Raw genomic sequence first — 16,759 nt, 5'->3', positions numbered from 1 at the left:
TTAAATTTGTCTGCATCTTTCATCAGACTGGCTATAAACACCAGCATACTCATGAATATTCCCCAGTTAACACTATGAGAAGCATCAAGAATGCAAGAGGAACACTTGACCCCCACCACATCAAGAGAGGCTCCAACACATCACACTGAGAAACCTTCCCATTTTAACCTTTGCAAATGAACGAGGAAGTGAAGATTTTCTCTCATTTCTCCATCCAGGATTTTACTGTTTCAGATCTTGCACATAAATGACTGTTTGCATTGTGCCATTTGAACTAAGCACGATCTCTAGTTCATGTATTTCTCTTTCAGCATGGCAAATCTATTGAGTGAGGACAGCCAAGACCTGGCAGTGGGTGCCCTTGCTCAGACCCAAGTTTTCCAAGAGCGTGCAAAGGCTAAACATACTCCCCTGCTGGTGCTGCCAAGGTGAGGGGATTCCATCCAACTTAAGGATCAAGACGAATAAAAAAATGTTGGTAACCAGAAATGCTCTAAATTATAGAAAACAAAATGTGGAAAAGAATATTTGACTCCTGAGATCTCCAGGGAATTTATTTACAGCATCTTGTCAAAATGAAACATCAACAGTGGTGCCATGAAAAGCAAACTTTTTTTTTTTCCCAATCTCTTTAGACATTTCATGTATTTCTCTCACATTATTTTCCTATTGGAAACCTCACTTCACTAAGTGAATCAAAGCCATCAGCATCCCTTATTTAAATATCTTCACTGCTTGCTCTCACAGCATCTATCAAGTGTAATGTTAATGATTATGGGGAGATCGAGTTTATCTTTTGGTCTTCAAGCAGGTAGTTCATCATTCAAACTTTGTACTACTGGACTACAGCTAAATGTTACCTAAAGTCCACAGTTTTCCAATTTACTCCCTTTGCTCTCTTTCTTCTTTCCCTCTGCATCATTTCCTCTTAGAAAAATGGAAACTCTTACAGATCAGGCTTCTCTACTTAAAACTTAACACAATATGTTATACTCTGGGCACTGCTCAAAGACATAGCAAATATGCAAAAACAAAATAGGAAGCATGTTTAAAAGTACTTGTAATTTATATTTTTGGGCCTGGATCATTTCACTTCTCCTACAGAGTGGTTGTAGTGAGCTAGAAACCACTGAAAGTGCAATTTTCCCCCATGGCACTCCAGCAGTGTATCTCAAGTCAAGGTTTCCCAACAGCTTTTTGTGAGAATTAAGACATTTTGGGATGTGAGCTATGTCTACTGGCTAGGACTCATCTTCCACAGGGATAAACAATGGAAGATATTAGACTCCATATATCTTAAGCTGCCCCATACCAGCTATGTTTTCTCAGTCACAGCTTTCTAGAGCTTTTTAAGCATGTGCTCTCCCATGCCAAGCCCTGTGGAAAAATGCAACATAGCCCATTGCTGTATGTCAGATCAGAATCTGTGCTTTCCTAGTACTGAAGGAAATGCTGAAGGTCTCTACACACCACTCATTACAACACAGACTTTCTGCTCTTCTCTTCACTTCTCTTTTCCAAACTGCCCTTATCCCAGACTCTCAGCCGCAGCAATTCCCAAAGCTTCCCAAACCCCTGCAGGCCCACACAGGCTCCATGCAGGAGTTCAAACTCAGCTCCCAGCCTTTCAAGCAGCAGACACCAATCTGCTCTGTTGTTCAGCAATCTGTGTTTCCCTCAAGGCTGAATGCAGGAAGAAAAGCTACATCCATAATCCTTGCCTGCAGAAGCAGATGCCTCAGCACCTCAAAGCACAGAGGATTACATCAAGTGCACGACTCTCTGCTGAAGAGTGAATGTACAGACAACTCAAAATATTCTGCTACAGGTTTTAGGCAGATCAAGAGCAACTGTGAAGATGGGAAGGAACCAAAAATCCCTAATATCTTCTTTTCCATACTGGTAACTGGCCTTTTTTTTGGTGAACCTACTTTCTTAGTACTGCTCTACAACGAATGAGAATCTATCAAAATCATTCATAAAACCATGAAAAGGATAAAAAACATTACATAAAAATGCAAAAACCCTCTTACAAATAAAGCCAATTATAATTTCCTCCATAGTCATTTAAAACTCAACTACATTAGCCTTCATTTCATGCAAGAAAATTCTACTTGGAGAAGTCTGAATATTTCCTTCTATGCTGATGGCCCATGGACTACTGTGAGATATACACAGAACCATATAGGTTTGAAAAGTCCTTTAATTAAATTCAAGATCAAGAATTTACAAAGTAATCAGAAATCAGTATTTGTCATCTCAGTAGAATAAATATTTTATAAACATTTATAAGATAATGACTGAAGATTCTGTAGTTTCTACTTCCTCAGAAAGTTTCATGTCTTTGAAGAACATAAGTCAGGTTTCACTCATTACTCTAAATCATCAGTTAGAAAGGAAACTGAAGTCTATTTTTCAGTGTTCCTTTTCTTGATCTCAGAGGGGCCTGTGAACATGGCTTTACTAGAAGAATCTTGGGATTAATCTCACATCAGATAAAACTTTCTCTATTTATCTCTGTAAAATTTTGAGGAATAAAGACAAAGAGCATGGGCAAATCAAAAATAATGCTGTCACAGCAAAAATAAAAACTCTTCATGAACTGCAAAGACCTATTGCGGCTCTTGGTGCTTAAACCCAGAAGGATTTTTTCATTTATTAACATCCTGTCCTTGTTCAACAGCATACTAATGAAGTTAATCTAAAGGCTAAATTTCAATTATGAATCACAGACCCGCATCTCTGCTCCCTGATTGCTCAGATAATCTGAATTAAGCCTTCTCCTCTCCAAAGCACAATGGCTGACTGCAGATAAAAGTTCCCAAACATCAAAAATATTCAGTCCAGAAGGTAAAAATCTGACAAACACCTGTTTTCACATCCATTCGATAACTCTCTGGCAAAGTAATGATTTCTAGTAACTTGACAGACTGCTCGCTCACTTAAAATATGCTGCACAGGTTTGAACAATAAAAGGAACTGCAAATGTTTAAATCTCTCAGGCTTACAGCCAAGACAAAGTCTTCAGCCAGAGTAAAAAAGGGTTTCCATTTGCTAAAATAATTTAGGAGAAAATGTCTTCCTCTTGAGTACCTACAATGTATTTGTCCTGGAACAAAACCTGAGAGAGCCACCATGGCAAACCAAGATCAGGGAGAGGCTGTGCAGCTCTGGGCTATTAATATGCACGACTACAGACCGAAATGTGGAGCTTCATGACGTGCCAACGCAGCTCAAATAAGGAGCTGAAGCTGCAGAACTGGAAAAAAACAAAATATGAGTAATAACGACGACCTGGATCATTTCCTTCCAATTGCTTCTGCAAACAGAAGAGTGATGAAGCTCACAAGAACACCAAACTGTGCTGCTCCCCCATCTAGAAGACTGATAGGGAGGAAACACTGCATCTGCTTTTTAACAAGACAATAAAAGAAGCTGAAGAGCCAGCCTTTAGTTTTTAGCTGAGAGGATGGAGCACTGAAGGACTGTTCACTTGTGGTGGGAGTCAAAGGAGCAAGAGGGAAGCAGAACAGGGAAAGCCCTGAGTCTCAACCTAGGGCAAACCTGGGTCACAGAAACCAGAGCCTTCCAAACCATCTCTTGCAAGTGTTTTTACCATAGAGTGTATGTGATTTCCAGACAATACAGCAACTCTACAGTCAACTCCTCCACTCCTCATGGGAGGGAAACCTAGAAAGAGTAAATACAGCATAACCAATCACTGACCATCTCTAGGAGTAAAAACTTCCGAGATTTTCTTCCAAACCTAGGATAACACAGTGATAAACTCCTACTTGACACACACTTATCAGCTCCTTCCCATACTCCAAAAGTCAAGCTCCCACAAAGGGAGAAGACTGCTCAGACTCGCTGCCATTCCACAGCATTAAACCACAGGTCAGCTACAGTCATCTAATTTTTTCACTGACTAGTAAAGACTTTTTTTCCTCTTTCAAGTTAGATGATGTCAAACATTCACACCCACACCTTCACAGCAGCCACTGCACTGCTGAAGGTTTCTACTGTCCTAAGCACAAATATCAATCTCTTCAATTCTCATATTCTTCAGGATATAAGCACAAATAGTTAATATTCCACCTCCATCCTTAGTCTACTGGTACCCCTCTCTACTGCCTTTATCCTTCCAGTACATGTCACTCAGTGGGAAGTTGCCAGCACCTAAACCCTCAGACCATGAAAATAAATTCCTATCATTGAAAAAAAAACCTTAGAATTTTTTTTTCCCAGATTGTCATGATATTCACAATGTTATCTGTTTTGGCAATATTGACTCCTAAAACACTGATACAAACCTGGAAAATCATTTGGCAATTACATCCTTCCCAAGCCTAAAATCTTGCCATTTTCAAATACCACATGGGCACTTTGCTTTAGTGTTTGGCTGGATCCTGTGCAAGTTTTCCTCCTTGCCTTAGTCCTTAAATGAGCTGTCTCTCAGCAACACACTCAGAGAGTTGTCAGCCTGAGCAGTAGGCACGGATGTATATGCTTAGCAATATGCTTGGTGGACATTGTCATTCATAGTTCTCACCGAAATACATCTTAATTGAGAGCAGCATTACACCACAAATGAGCCAGAAAAAAAGGCCAACAATAATGACAGACCACTAGAAATAATCTGTTGCCTTCTGGGTAAACTGCTCAATGCTAAAACTTATTATCTGTAAAAGCACCTTTTGAATCACTTTTGTTTTGCCCTGTGGAATACCTTAATGTTTCCACTAGTAATAAAATTTCTGGCTTGCAATACTGCCCTGGTCTATCAGACCGCAAGAGAAGGGAAGGGAAACAATGAAAACAGGGAAACACAGAAGCGCTGTTATTATTAAACCTTTCAGTTACAGAGTTAATTCCAGCTAAACACTTTAATCTGCTGCACTGCTTATATGAAGTGGATGTTTTTTTCCAGAAGGAAATCTAATTTTAGAAGCCCGGCATCAAACAACTGCGTGGCCATCCATATCTGCACTGACTCCAGTTCTGCTGCAAGTAATCTGTTAAGCAGCACATCCCCAGCTGGGGACTGTAATTAGGGTGCAAACTGCCATACAATCCCCTTGCCAGATTGATGAAGGAGACCTCTTACAAGGTGATCCAGAAGGCAGCGTTGAGATCATTAATCATTCATCCGTCGAGGAGAATACAAAAACCTCTGCCACCAAGAGCATTACACTGCAAAAGTATCTTGACAGAACTAACTCCTAAAAAAAAACAGTGAACTTTTAATTAAAAGGTCAGGCATTAGTTACTGTATTATTTTTTTAAGTTTTAGATAAGCTCACTTCAAAAAAAACCTTTATTCGGATGTCAGACGGAATTTGACACTCCTCCTTTGCTACTCCTTTTACAAGCTTGATAACGATCAGCTCAGAGGGTTTTTAGCTCTGCAAGCAGCATCCCCAGATAGTAAACAAATATAACAGTAATCTACAGTGCAAGCTTAAATACCCTGCCAGGCTGCCAATATTTCAACCTGCAACCATTTGTTTTCAGAGATTTGAATCCACAGAAAATGCAAGTATTTTCAACAATGCATAACTGCAAACATTGTTAGCACAAAAATCCAGTCTACAGGGAGAACACCAGATCTTGAACACCTGCCTGATGAGGTCTGCACTGTCCATCCTAAGCATATAAGTCTTGGCTCTGCCAAATATCAACTGAACTTTTTTTTTAATACACTTACTATAATTAAATACTTCAAGTATTTAAAGTTGAGTTTAAGCTTAAGTGTTTTCCTTCTTCATTGTTATTTGATCCAACAGGCAAGCTCACGCCATCTTTAGAGAAATCACAAAAATACAGAGAGAAAAATGCAAAAATCAAGAACACTGAGGCACTCTAAAAGTGTATTGAAAGAGCTGGAAGTATTGGATACAACTTTTTAACCATCTTTTGTATGCAACCTTATGTTTTACTTACCACATTCCATGCCAGATCCTCAGCATCAGAAGTTTTTTAGCTTCACACACATTTCACCTGAGCCCAGCCTTTCCCTCCCCTCCCTTGATCTACCTGGGATTTAATAGAATTGCCTAGGAGACTTCTGCTGTTTCAGAAGCAATCAAAATCTATCCTATACAACCATCTACCAGACTAACACAAAATACATTTTCCTCTAGAATGTGCAATAGGAAGGAAACTTAATCCAAACACATCATTGCATAGTCCAACAGGATTTGCTTACAAAATCTAAAATCTATCCCAGTGAAGGCAAGCTCCTAGAAGTTAAACAAAAAAATAGTCAGCAGGCAAGTACTTTCTCTTATTTTAACTGAAAAAGCCAAATCTAAATCTTTTTCAGCAGATCATCAAGAAGCATATATGAAATCAAGAGAAGAAAAAGAAATCTGCCACCCATGGCTATGAAGTTAAACAAATGTAAATACTTTAAAAGCATTCTTGTTTGAAAATTAAGATAATTTCCCCTCAACTCTCCTCATTCCCTAGAGAAAACAGGGTTTTTCTCATGCAAAGAAAATGACTAAGAAAAACCCAACAACATTTTTAGCATCAGATGCTTTTACAACAAGGACTCCTTTGCAAATCTAACTGTAGATAAAACAAAGCTTTTTATTTGTTTCTTCAGCACTGAGAACTTCTGATTTCCAAACCCTTCCTTGCATGAAAAAGCATGTAAGTAATCTTCTGAATATATGAGTGAGTGAAGGAAAGCAGAAATAGCCTCATTATTATACAGAATCTCACAGGCAGCTGTGGAAACCCAGGCTCCTTAAAAATTATCACCATGTTAAAAATGCATAATCCATTTCAACAAGTTCTATCGTATATCACTGATTCCCTCAATATTTACATTTTTCCCACATAGCCTGAACTATTGATAAGAGGTCAGCAACAGTAGGAGTATGCATAAGATAATTCATTTTTTCTGAGGCACCCCATATTTCTTAATTAGAGTCAGTAACACTAAAACACCACCTAAGAGAATGGAGCACAACCTGCAAAAACTGGTTCAAACCTGAAGATTACAAAGGTGAGAAATCAAGTGTGGCATCATTTGCTGAAAGGCTGTGATAACAATCTCAACAAAGAGCTTAAACCTTTAAAAAATAAGGAAATAAGTTCACTGCACTGGATGGGCCAAGGCCATCCTGTGTGCACTGCAACATCTAATCCTGCTGGTAATATTTCTTGCACTTTGATCCTGCTCAATGGAATAAAAAGTATTAAACACAACACACAACTGAAGCAACACTGCAATACTTCAAAAGTTACACCCAAGTAAATTGAAGGTTCATCTTATTTTGGAGTAATAAACGAAAAAACCTCCCCCCTCCCCTTTTTGAGTCTCGCTGCATCATCCTTTACTGACATTAATATTGCTCTCCTCCTTAGACAAGCCCTGAAAGACTCTGATCCTTTATATCCTTTAAAGGGAGCAATTAATGCTGCTATTCAGAGTTTCTGACCTTTAACTCTCAGTCCCAGTAGTGTTATTCGGATTTTTCTTTTCAAGTTTAGCAGAAAATAGTCACTATTTGTATCTTCCTAACCTCAAACTGGAGTTCATTTTGGAAAAGTAATTTCCAAATTTTTCACTTCCAAATGTGCTCCTCTGCAGGATCAGATGCTTCCCAAACTCTGCCCTTCCAAACCTACTGCAGTTCAGGTTCTGCCTTCCAGAGGTGTTTTGGCAAAACACTTTGAAAATGCTTCCATAGAAGTTCTGCATCCCATACTGCATTCCCCCTCATCATCCTCTGCAGGAGGATGCCTATTGCTATGATTATTTTCAGTGAAGCCACAGTGCCAAGTTCCATTTTCTTTATTCCTGTTAATATCACTCCCCACTCAACCTTCCTGCCTCACGTTTTTCCCCACAGCTTCTTACTCAGCTACCCTGTTGCTTCTTTCAGAAATATTCACAAAGAGCATCCCAGAATCAAAATAATGTGTCTACTATGCACTGTCTTCATCTAATCTGTATTTTAAGCTGTCAAACACAGAGGCTGATTTGATACCCTGAAAAACCAAGAATGGTCAATGTCATGTTCAAAACTGCCCCACAAAGCATCTTGCATTTTCTTTTCAACAAGTAATTAACATATGGACATATGGTAGTCTTTTACAAGGTGGCAAATACCTCATACATATACTCCAAAAGAAATATATATATATATACATATTCTATCCATCCCAATCCCTCTCTCAAATTAAAAAAAAAAAAAAAAAGAAATCTGATAGAAAGAAACCAATACCTTTCTCCTTTAAACATTCTCTGATAAGAAAGTCGTTACAGCTCATCTGGAAGACTGAAAAGCTGATATTTCTCTAGACCCAGAGAAAGGGTATTCCACAGCCAAGACTCTTCCAAATAGCCAGGGAAAAAAAGTTATACCTATTTAAACAGAGAGCAAGACAGGCTCAGCTAGAGCTGCACAGGGAAGGGGCAATCAACTTGACAGTAAATGTAATTAGTGTTATAATTCCTGCCAAAATTAGACATGATAGAAGCAGATATAACAAACGAATTTGACATGATATATTACCATTGATGTTCCTAAATATATAGAGGCTTTTTGAAGGATGGGAATAGGGTTTTACAGATTTTAAGGGAAAAAACAAATCCTGACAAGCCTCACCGTGTCTGTCTCCATCCTGTTGCTCATTAAACCTCTCATTTGTGGCTCCTATTTCCTTCACAGTCAAAGTGGCACAAAACATCCCTTTTTTTGCTGCAGATAACTAAAATCAAAGTTGCATCATGTCTCCTTTTCATGTCTTTTCTTCCCTCCCTGCCAATCAGAGGCTTCAAGCCACTTCTTTCTGAACACATTTACAGTCCAAACCCATTCCTGAACACCAGCTCACTTGCCTGCCTCTCTTGTTCCCACTGGCACTCCCCAAAACTCCTTCCCATCACATCACAGCTCCATTCCAAGCTGCCATCTTCTCTTGGTTGTCACTCACACATCCCTTTTCCCTCATCCCAGTACCAAATTTCAACAGAATCATAGAAACATGGAATGGTTTGGGTTGGAAGGGACCTTAAGATCATCCCACTCCAGCCCCCTGACATGGGCAGGGAGCCTTTCCACTCGATCAGGTGGCTCAGAGTCCCATCCAATCTGGGCATAAAACCTAATTTACACCAGATACTGAAGAAGAATCATTCCCAGCTCTGCCCCAAAGAAGCAACAGGAAGACAGAAAGCCTCAGTGCACAGAGAGCTGGACATGATTTGGCTTCACTGTTAATGAAAAAAAAAATTTAGAAAAGAAAAGAAGTGCAACACACCCCACACATCCCTTCCCAAAGGAAAAAAACTGAACTAGAATTGAATGCTTATTTTGTTTTTGCCTCTGCTAGAAATCAACACTAAAGCTTTCATTTAGTCAGCCAAGTTTTATTACGGAAAAATTATGGCTTCGTTTCAGGGAAAATTAACCTTTTGTTTATTTTGTTTCAATTTCCATTTTGCATTAAAGTTTTACTTAAAAATACATCGCAATGTCTAGACAAATTTCCCAAGTTCCCAAATCATCTGACTTCTGAGCCAGTGACCTCTCATGAGCAATGGGACCAACCCTGCGTCCTCCCCAGCTGGAAGCTCTGGGCTGCTTCATTTCCTGCACACCTGAATTTGCCACCAAAGTACTTGAGATGGAAAAAAAATCTAGGCCAGACAGGGGTATTTATGACTTTTTTTTATGATGGAAAGTTTAAAAATTACTTTACTCCAAGAAATAAGTCTTTAACTGGACTTGTCTTTCCTATTGCAGCAAACACTGAGCATATTGCTGTTCATCTCCTGACAAATTACTCTCTGGGAGAATACAAATCATGTGTGCTGAGCTTCAGAAAGGCTCTGGAAGAGAGCTCTGTTTCAAGCCCCTAGAGACAAAAAGCCAGGCACAGAACAGACTCCATCCCCGTGGAGAGCCTCCCCTGTCCATGACCACCAGTTTTAATCCCGTTCATTAACAGTGGGATAGTGCTCACCCTTACTGTGCCACATCCTCAGGCTGCTCCTCCACCCATTACAGCTGATGTGTTCTCTGTTTTATTAACAGTAGTTTAATTCAATAGATATTCCTACACAGGACAGGTGATCTTTTTGACTATTTCAAAACATTTCACAAGGCAGAACACAGAAAAAATTTTAAATAGGAAAACAAAGCACACACAGATTAAAAAAAAAAAAAGGCACAAGAAGAAATCCTATTGCATGTTTCTGTTAGGATGACTTTGTAAAATAAAGTTTGCCATGACTGTCAAGCCTCCCACCACCTAAGTTTTCTTTCCTGAATAAATATCACACACTAAAAATTGATGCTCCATAAACTGCACCATTGCTGGAGAAAATGGCAATCACAGAGACTGCTGCTTCCTCCTTTACCAAAGGTGTATATCCTATTTACTACAGATACCTGAAATCAATTACAGAATCATAAATATTTGCAGCCTACAGCTCTCAGAAGTGTTTCAAAAGGCATATGTTAATGCCCAGGAGTCATTTCCCCCACACTGCAGTGCCCTCAGGCTCTCTGCTCTGTTCTCTGCTATCTGTTGACATCAATTTTGCAATGAAAACCCAGCAATTCAGTTAAAATAGATACTTAAGCAAAGATAAAAACATCTATCTAAAGACTCGGTACCACTGTCCTGTTATACATGGACAAAAAATTACATATATATATATATATATATACACACACACGTATATATCCCACTATATATACACACACACACACTTATATATCCCACAGCGTGCTGTGGCAACTTATCCTCTCCAGAAATCCCTGTTGAACACACAGCAGACAGAATTCCCCACTGCTGTCACCATGTGCTGAAACAATGCCAATGTGAATTACAGGTTATTGTGGGAGATGGATCAGAAACAGCCACAATTATACCTAACGAGTGAAAAGATTGTTTCATTTATCTTTCTTTTGGAAGGCTATGCCAGTCTGACAGAGCCAAATGGCACATTGTGTCTTTCTGTCCATTCCTGGCAACCTCAAGACACATAAGGAATCCCCCCTCACTCCTAACAAGGGCTGGGATCAAAAGTTTGCCACATAAAGTTATCCTACATTCAACCTTTCAAAAATATCCACTATTCCCTAAGAGAATATCCCTTTCCTGCACAAACATTTTCTGTTTAAGCAACTGAGTCAGGAAAGTGACTATTTCTCCATTTTCTCGTAGTTTTTAAGTACCTTTAAATCTTCATTCCACCTGTAAAACCCTTTTCCCTCTCTCCTGCTTCTTTCTAGCTTTTCAGGTTACAATGAGATACCTCATTGCACTGTATATGGGTTTGCACATCCTGCCTTTATCAACAGAGTCTGCACAACAAGGGAGCCACCACAGGGGTCAGAGAACAGCTCATCTTGTGTAGGATTCCTTCCCCACCTGCCTGGGACATGCATGGGCACAACACATCACACACACATTCTGGCCCTGCATCACTAACACAGCTTTTTGTTCACTTTTTGGTGGCCCTTGAACCTCTTTCCTTACCCATTCCATTCACTTTCTCAAAAGAGCTGCCTGTTCTGTCAGTGCAGATGGTGTAGAAAAAATAAAAAAACAATCCCCTTTTAAAGTAGTTACCTTATTTTCAGACACAAATATGTAGCTAGATGGGACTGAAAAGAAAAACTAAGATGCTTTTCCAAAAAAAATTTGCAGAAGATTTTGTTTCAATCAGAACAAAAGCTTAACAAATAAAAATCACAATGGAAAAGAAGCACAACTAAAAGCATTCCCAACAAAAATGATGCAGCACGTCCTTAATAATCAAGTGTTTTAACTAAATACAGCAGAAGTACAAAAGAATGTCTGAAGATGACTCAATAAGGAAGCATTCAAAGCAGAAAGAGCATTACCAGCATACTCTTGATAAGCTTGCCAGTCCAAAGCACAGTATTTTTTTGCTCTCTTGTTCCAAACCAGACCGCAGACAGTGGGCACTTGTGCTTAGACACAGAAGTAAGGTAGGACAGGTCAGCAGTGACTCAGAGGCTGGGTCTCTGCAGCCTCACAGAGCAAGCAGAGAAACCTGCCTTCCCTGCAGAGCTCCTGCTTCTAAATGACCCACACGGCTCTCATCCTCTGGCACAACTCCTGGGTTTCCTTTTTTTCTTCAAATAAACAGTACTTCTTTTGCCTGTGGTGCTTCATCTTTTTCTCCTGCCACAGCACCCACTTCACCACCCTAGAAGCAGCTTTGGATGAGATGGGATGCCCAGCTTCCAGAAGGAGCCCAGCAGAGTTCAGCATCCCTCAATTCCATCCTGGTGTCCCCTGGCAATCATACCCCCATTTCACACTCCACCTTCACAGTTACCTTCCATTACATGATACTGGGGCAAATAACAGAAAAGCTGGAATGCAATCTCAGTAAAAAAAAAAAAAAAAAAAAAAAATCAATATTCTCAAAGTTCAGGTAAAGAACTGAAGCAATGATGTGTGGGCAAAAACTCAACAATGTGGAGGACCTGGAACACCGAGAAACACACATAACTGCACAGAGCTTGGCCATGAAGTCTGATGCCACTGTATCATAAAACTCAGTTATAACGAGGCATGACAGCCCATCCACAGCTTCTCAGCTTCTCTGGTTTAGAGGAAAAACACACAGGCTCTCACCCCTAGGCAGCCCCAGCAGGACTCCCCATCCTCAGCCGCACCCGGCAGCACCGGAGCCTGTGAACTGCTGCCAGAACCAGACAACTTTTCATTTTCTATTACCTTAACTAACCACAGAGCAGCTCTGCCTTGTGAAAACAATGCTTTCGTCTCACCATACTGGAACAAGCCCCCCAAAATTCAATAAAGTTCCTGAAAACTGACAAGCCAGACACAGTTTTTGAACACACTTTGAGGCAGTCCATGGGGTCAGTTTCCCTCACCTGCAAGATGCCTGGGGAAGTTCCCCAAACCAGCTCTGTGTCAGGTGGCTCAAGCAGACAGGTCTCTGCTTTCCCCCAACCACAGCATTGAGCACAACCCATTGAAGCCCAGCATACACTTCTAATGGGGAATAAAAAACTTACCTCCCTGAACAACAGCCTGGGGGCATTTCCACCACCTCTTTAATCTGAAACAGCATCCCTGTTGCACAGCTTTCATAATCCACTTCAGTTAAGGTACAGGGATGCCAGCAGCAGTTCAGGGCAGGGAAGCAAAGCAGACAGAGGTACTTGTGGTGTCAGTGAAGCACTGTCAACTCAGGGTAATTTATTTTTTTGGCATTTTCTTATCCCATTCTTTGCTTACAGCCTACAAAGCCAGACAAGCTTAGCTGCCTTGGACACCGGGATGAAACCATTCACATCACAGCACATCTTCCACCACAACCCCCCTGCTCACCTACCAACAGGGAGGCAAAAGCTTCCCAAGTACAATCACCACCTGGGTTTTTCTCTGCCCAAAACCACTCTTACATGGCTACCTTTGTGCTATTATCCAGCACTGAGCTTGGCACAGGGTACCTGCAGCATCTGGGATATTTCTTCTGCCCCAACTCAGGTTCCTCATGTGCTCTCCTCTGCTCCCAACCACTGGGGTAGTTGCAGCTGTGCCCAAACACTAAAGGAGAAAGCGTCTAAACATGCACAAGAGCTCAGCTCACCTGAGGGCAAGTAAGCCACCAAATACTGGTTAAGCAAAAAAAAAAAAAAAAAAAAAATCCATTAAGGAGCAAGGAGACCCTGGGAATCCCCATTTCTCACCCAGAAACCCCAAAAGTTCTGTGCCACTGAAGGCAGCAGCCCGGGTGCCTCTGCCAGCGCAGCACGTCAGCAAACACGCGGCAGGCACGATCTTATCGGCGAGGCTTTCTAGTGAGCAGGCATCCCTAGAAAGCAGTCACTACAAATACCGTTTTCCTGAATATCATTACTGATCCAGAAGTAATGAAATAGCAGATAATATGGCCCCAGGGTACAAATCAACCACCTACCCTCATGCATACAGATGGAGCTTAACAGCTCTTTTGGTCTTCCATTACCAGAGTGAAATGGGATCTTTGAAACACCATCGAGGCAAAGCAGAAGAGGAAGTTTACTAATGAATGATGTTTACTTCTGATTCTTCAGAAAATGCTTTTCAATGCTGTGATCTAAAAAAGAAAATCCTCTGTTTTCATGTAGGAAGACGACTAGACGCAGCTTCCCCTCAGAGAACCAAGACAAAAAAAGCAGAGTGTACAATCTCCTGCGCTTCCCTCGTCTCGCAGAAAAGACTGCTGAGAACAGTGTCTCGATAATTTCTGTAATAATTAACAATGGAAACTTTATCCAGTACCACCAAAGCAAGCAGCAAAATCGTCACAACTCACAGCAGGGTCATGCTCTCCTTGCTTATGTTTGCAGCAGTAAAAGCAGCAACTTGCACAACGCTCTAAAACCAGCTCGGCACTATGCAAGGTACAGGCAGGCACAGCATCCCCCTGCTTGCATCCTCAGGGAAATTCAGCACTTAACACCCCGAGCCTGCCCCCGCAAAGACACAAAGTTGTGCATTCTGAGCTGGCCTCAGCCCCGTGGACCAGCCGAGAACAGCAGGGACCGCACACCCCGACACAGCCCTGCCCGCCTTCCTTGGGAAGCATCCCCGAACTCCAGCACCTCACTTTAACACCATCTCTTTCACCTCTGACATGGTATTACCTAAATTCCACTGGAATCTAACGAGCTCACTACTTCTTTCAGTTTCCTTAAAGTTTGAAGATTTCATCAAGCAAGTTGAGCAGCCATGCAAGGCACCTGTGTGACACAAGGCACAAACAGCAGCTCTCTACCATCACATCCTCTCACAGGTACTTTCAGCGGTACCCAGTTCTAACAGGTAGATTACGCCACTCACCTGCACACACAACAGACATTCCCTGTACAACTTGTTCCAAAAATTACATCCTCAGGCAATCAATTCTTTAAGATGACTTTCTGTTTGCATTAGAGGAATTCACCAATATATTTCAATTATACAAAAAAACTGGAGGCAGTGGTCAGCAAGTACTTTTTTATGACCCTCATCTATTCTTTTAAAAGCCTTCTACAGAAACGCTCAGGCAGGCACAGGAGTGGGAGGGAGAGGAGGAGGAGGAAAGGAACAGCATCACAGAGTCCTCATCATATCTTCACATAAATAAAGTCCCAACTCCATACGGTTTGACCTTGAATAAATAGTAATACGCAAAATAAATACAAGGACGAGCACAAATTAAGAACGAACGTTCAAAGTAACGAATGGTTAATGAAGGAGCGTATAAGCGTGCCTTGTTTAAAAACACTGACTGAAGAATCGACGGAGGGAAAAAGACAGCCCAAACACATTGCGATGCTGTGACCGGGGGTGGGCGGGCAGGTGAAAAAGTAGGGTTTGGAAGCCAACCTGCGCCACAGAGAGCCCGGAGCCAGCCGCGATCGCGCTGCCCGCGGCAGCCGCGCTACTTTCCGCGCTGCTCGGCGCAGCGGAGTTGCGGCGGTGCCCGCACCGAGCCCGCCGGTGGCGGCGGCCGGCGCTGCCCGTGCCCATCCCAACTTGCCCTGTCTCACGGGCTGCCGGCTCCGCGCCCTGCCCGCTGCTCCCGCGGCGGCACAGTCGGGGCGCTCGGAGCAGCCGGACCGGCGCGGGAGATGCCACCAGCAGCGAGACGGGAGATCCCGGCCGGAGCGGTCCCAAAACCGCGGCAACTTCTCCCGCGCGGCGCGGCGCGACCCGGCGGGTCCGTCCGTCCGTCCATCCATCCACGCACCCGCACCACCGCCCGCGGAGCCGAACCCCCGGACCCACCCTCTCCCCCGGCAGCGGGGCGGCCGCACCTCCTGGCATCCCGGAGCGCGGCATGGAGCCCGGCGCGGCGTGCTGCGGCGGGAGGTCTGCGGAGCCGGCGCCGCGGGCGAGCGGGGCGGGACGGGCGCGCAGTCCCCGCTCGGCCCCGCGGCGCGGAGGGGCCGCGGGCGGAGCGAAGATGGAGGAGGCGCGGCCCGGCCCCCGCCCGGCCCCGCGCGGGAGCGGCGCGCGCGGCGCCCTCTGCCGGGCGGCGCTGGAACAGGGCCCAGGGCTGAGGGGAGCCGGGAAGTTGCTCCGGCTCGCAGCGCAGGGAGCGGGGGTTCCACGGGTGTTGTTAAACACGCCCCAACGCTACAAAACTCGTCAAAGCTCAATTTTAGTTGTATGTTTACCCCGCACAGGATTCCGAACAGCGCGTTGTCACCAACCGCCTCACGCTGCTCGCCGTGCAGTGCTGAGGGTGCTCGCAGTGCTTCCGTAACCGCTCCAGGAAATCACAGAATTGCTGAAGCGATTGGCTTGGAAAAGCTCTCTGATATCATAGAGCCCAACCTGTGATCGATCACCACCTTGTTAACCCGACCATGGCACTGAGTGCCACATCCAGGCTTTCCTCAAACGCCTCCAGGGATGGTGACACCACCGTCTCTCTGGCAGCCTGTTCCAATGTCTAACCATCCTTCCTGTGAAGAAATTCCTCCAAAGAAATATCCAACCTAAACGTCCTCTAGCACAGCTTAAAGCCACGTTCTCTCGTTTAACCACTTGTTACCCACGAGCAGAGCCCAACCCACACTTGGCTGCACCAGGTGGGAGTTGTAGAGACTGAGAAGGTCCCCCCTGAGACTCCTTTCCTCCAGGCTGAGCTCCCTCAGCTGCTCCCCATCAGACCTGTGCTGCAGAGCCTTTCCCAGCTCCTTTCCCTTCCTTGGACATGCACCAGCTCCTCAATGTCCATCCTGAAATGAAG

The 16,759-nt window shown here is 43.1% G+C and overlaps 1 protein-coding gene across 3 annotated transcripts in view; it reads right to left on the bottom strand.

Annotated features, from left to right (window-relative positions):
• THSD7B (thrombospondin type 1 domain containing 7B) overlaps positions 1–15,901 on the bottom strand; it is a 299,024-nt gene extending 283,123 nt beyond the window's left edge. Inside the window, exon 1 of one of the 3 annotated variants that reach the window (XM_054515442.1) lies at positions 15,819–15,901. The gene's annotated coding sequence lies outside the window, so the exon portion shown is untranslated. Of the gene's footprint in view, positions 1–13,954; positions 14,012–15,789 lie in introns of those variants that run through there. The other 2 variants (XM_036386831.2, XM_054515443.1) reach the window with 2 other exon arrangements.
• Between the last annotated feature and the right edge of the window lie 858 nt (positions 15,902–16,759).

This window comes from Molothrus ater, chromosome 7 (genome assembly GCF_012460135.2).
Source record: "Molothrus ater isolate BHLD 08-10-18 breed brown headed cowbird chromosome 7, BPBGC_Mater_1.1, whole genome shotgun sequence".
Lineage (NCBI taxonomy): Eukaryota > Metazoa > Chordata > Aves > Passeriformes > Icteridae > Molothrus > Molothrus ater.
The sequence above is the reverse complement of the archived record's forward strand: the minus strand, read 5'-3'. Positions and strand labels throughout refer to the sequence as shown.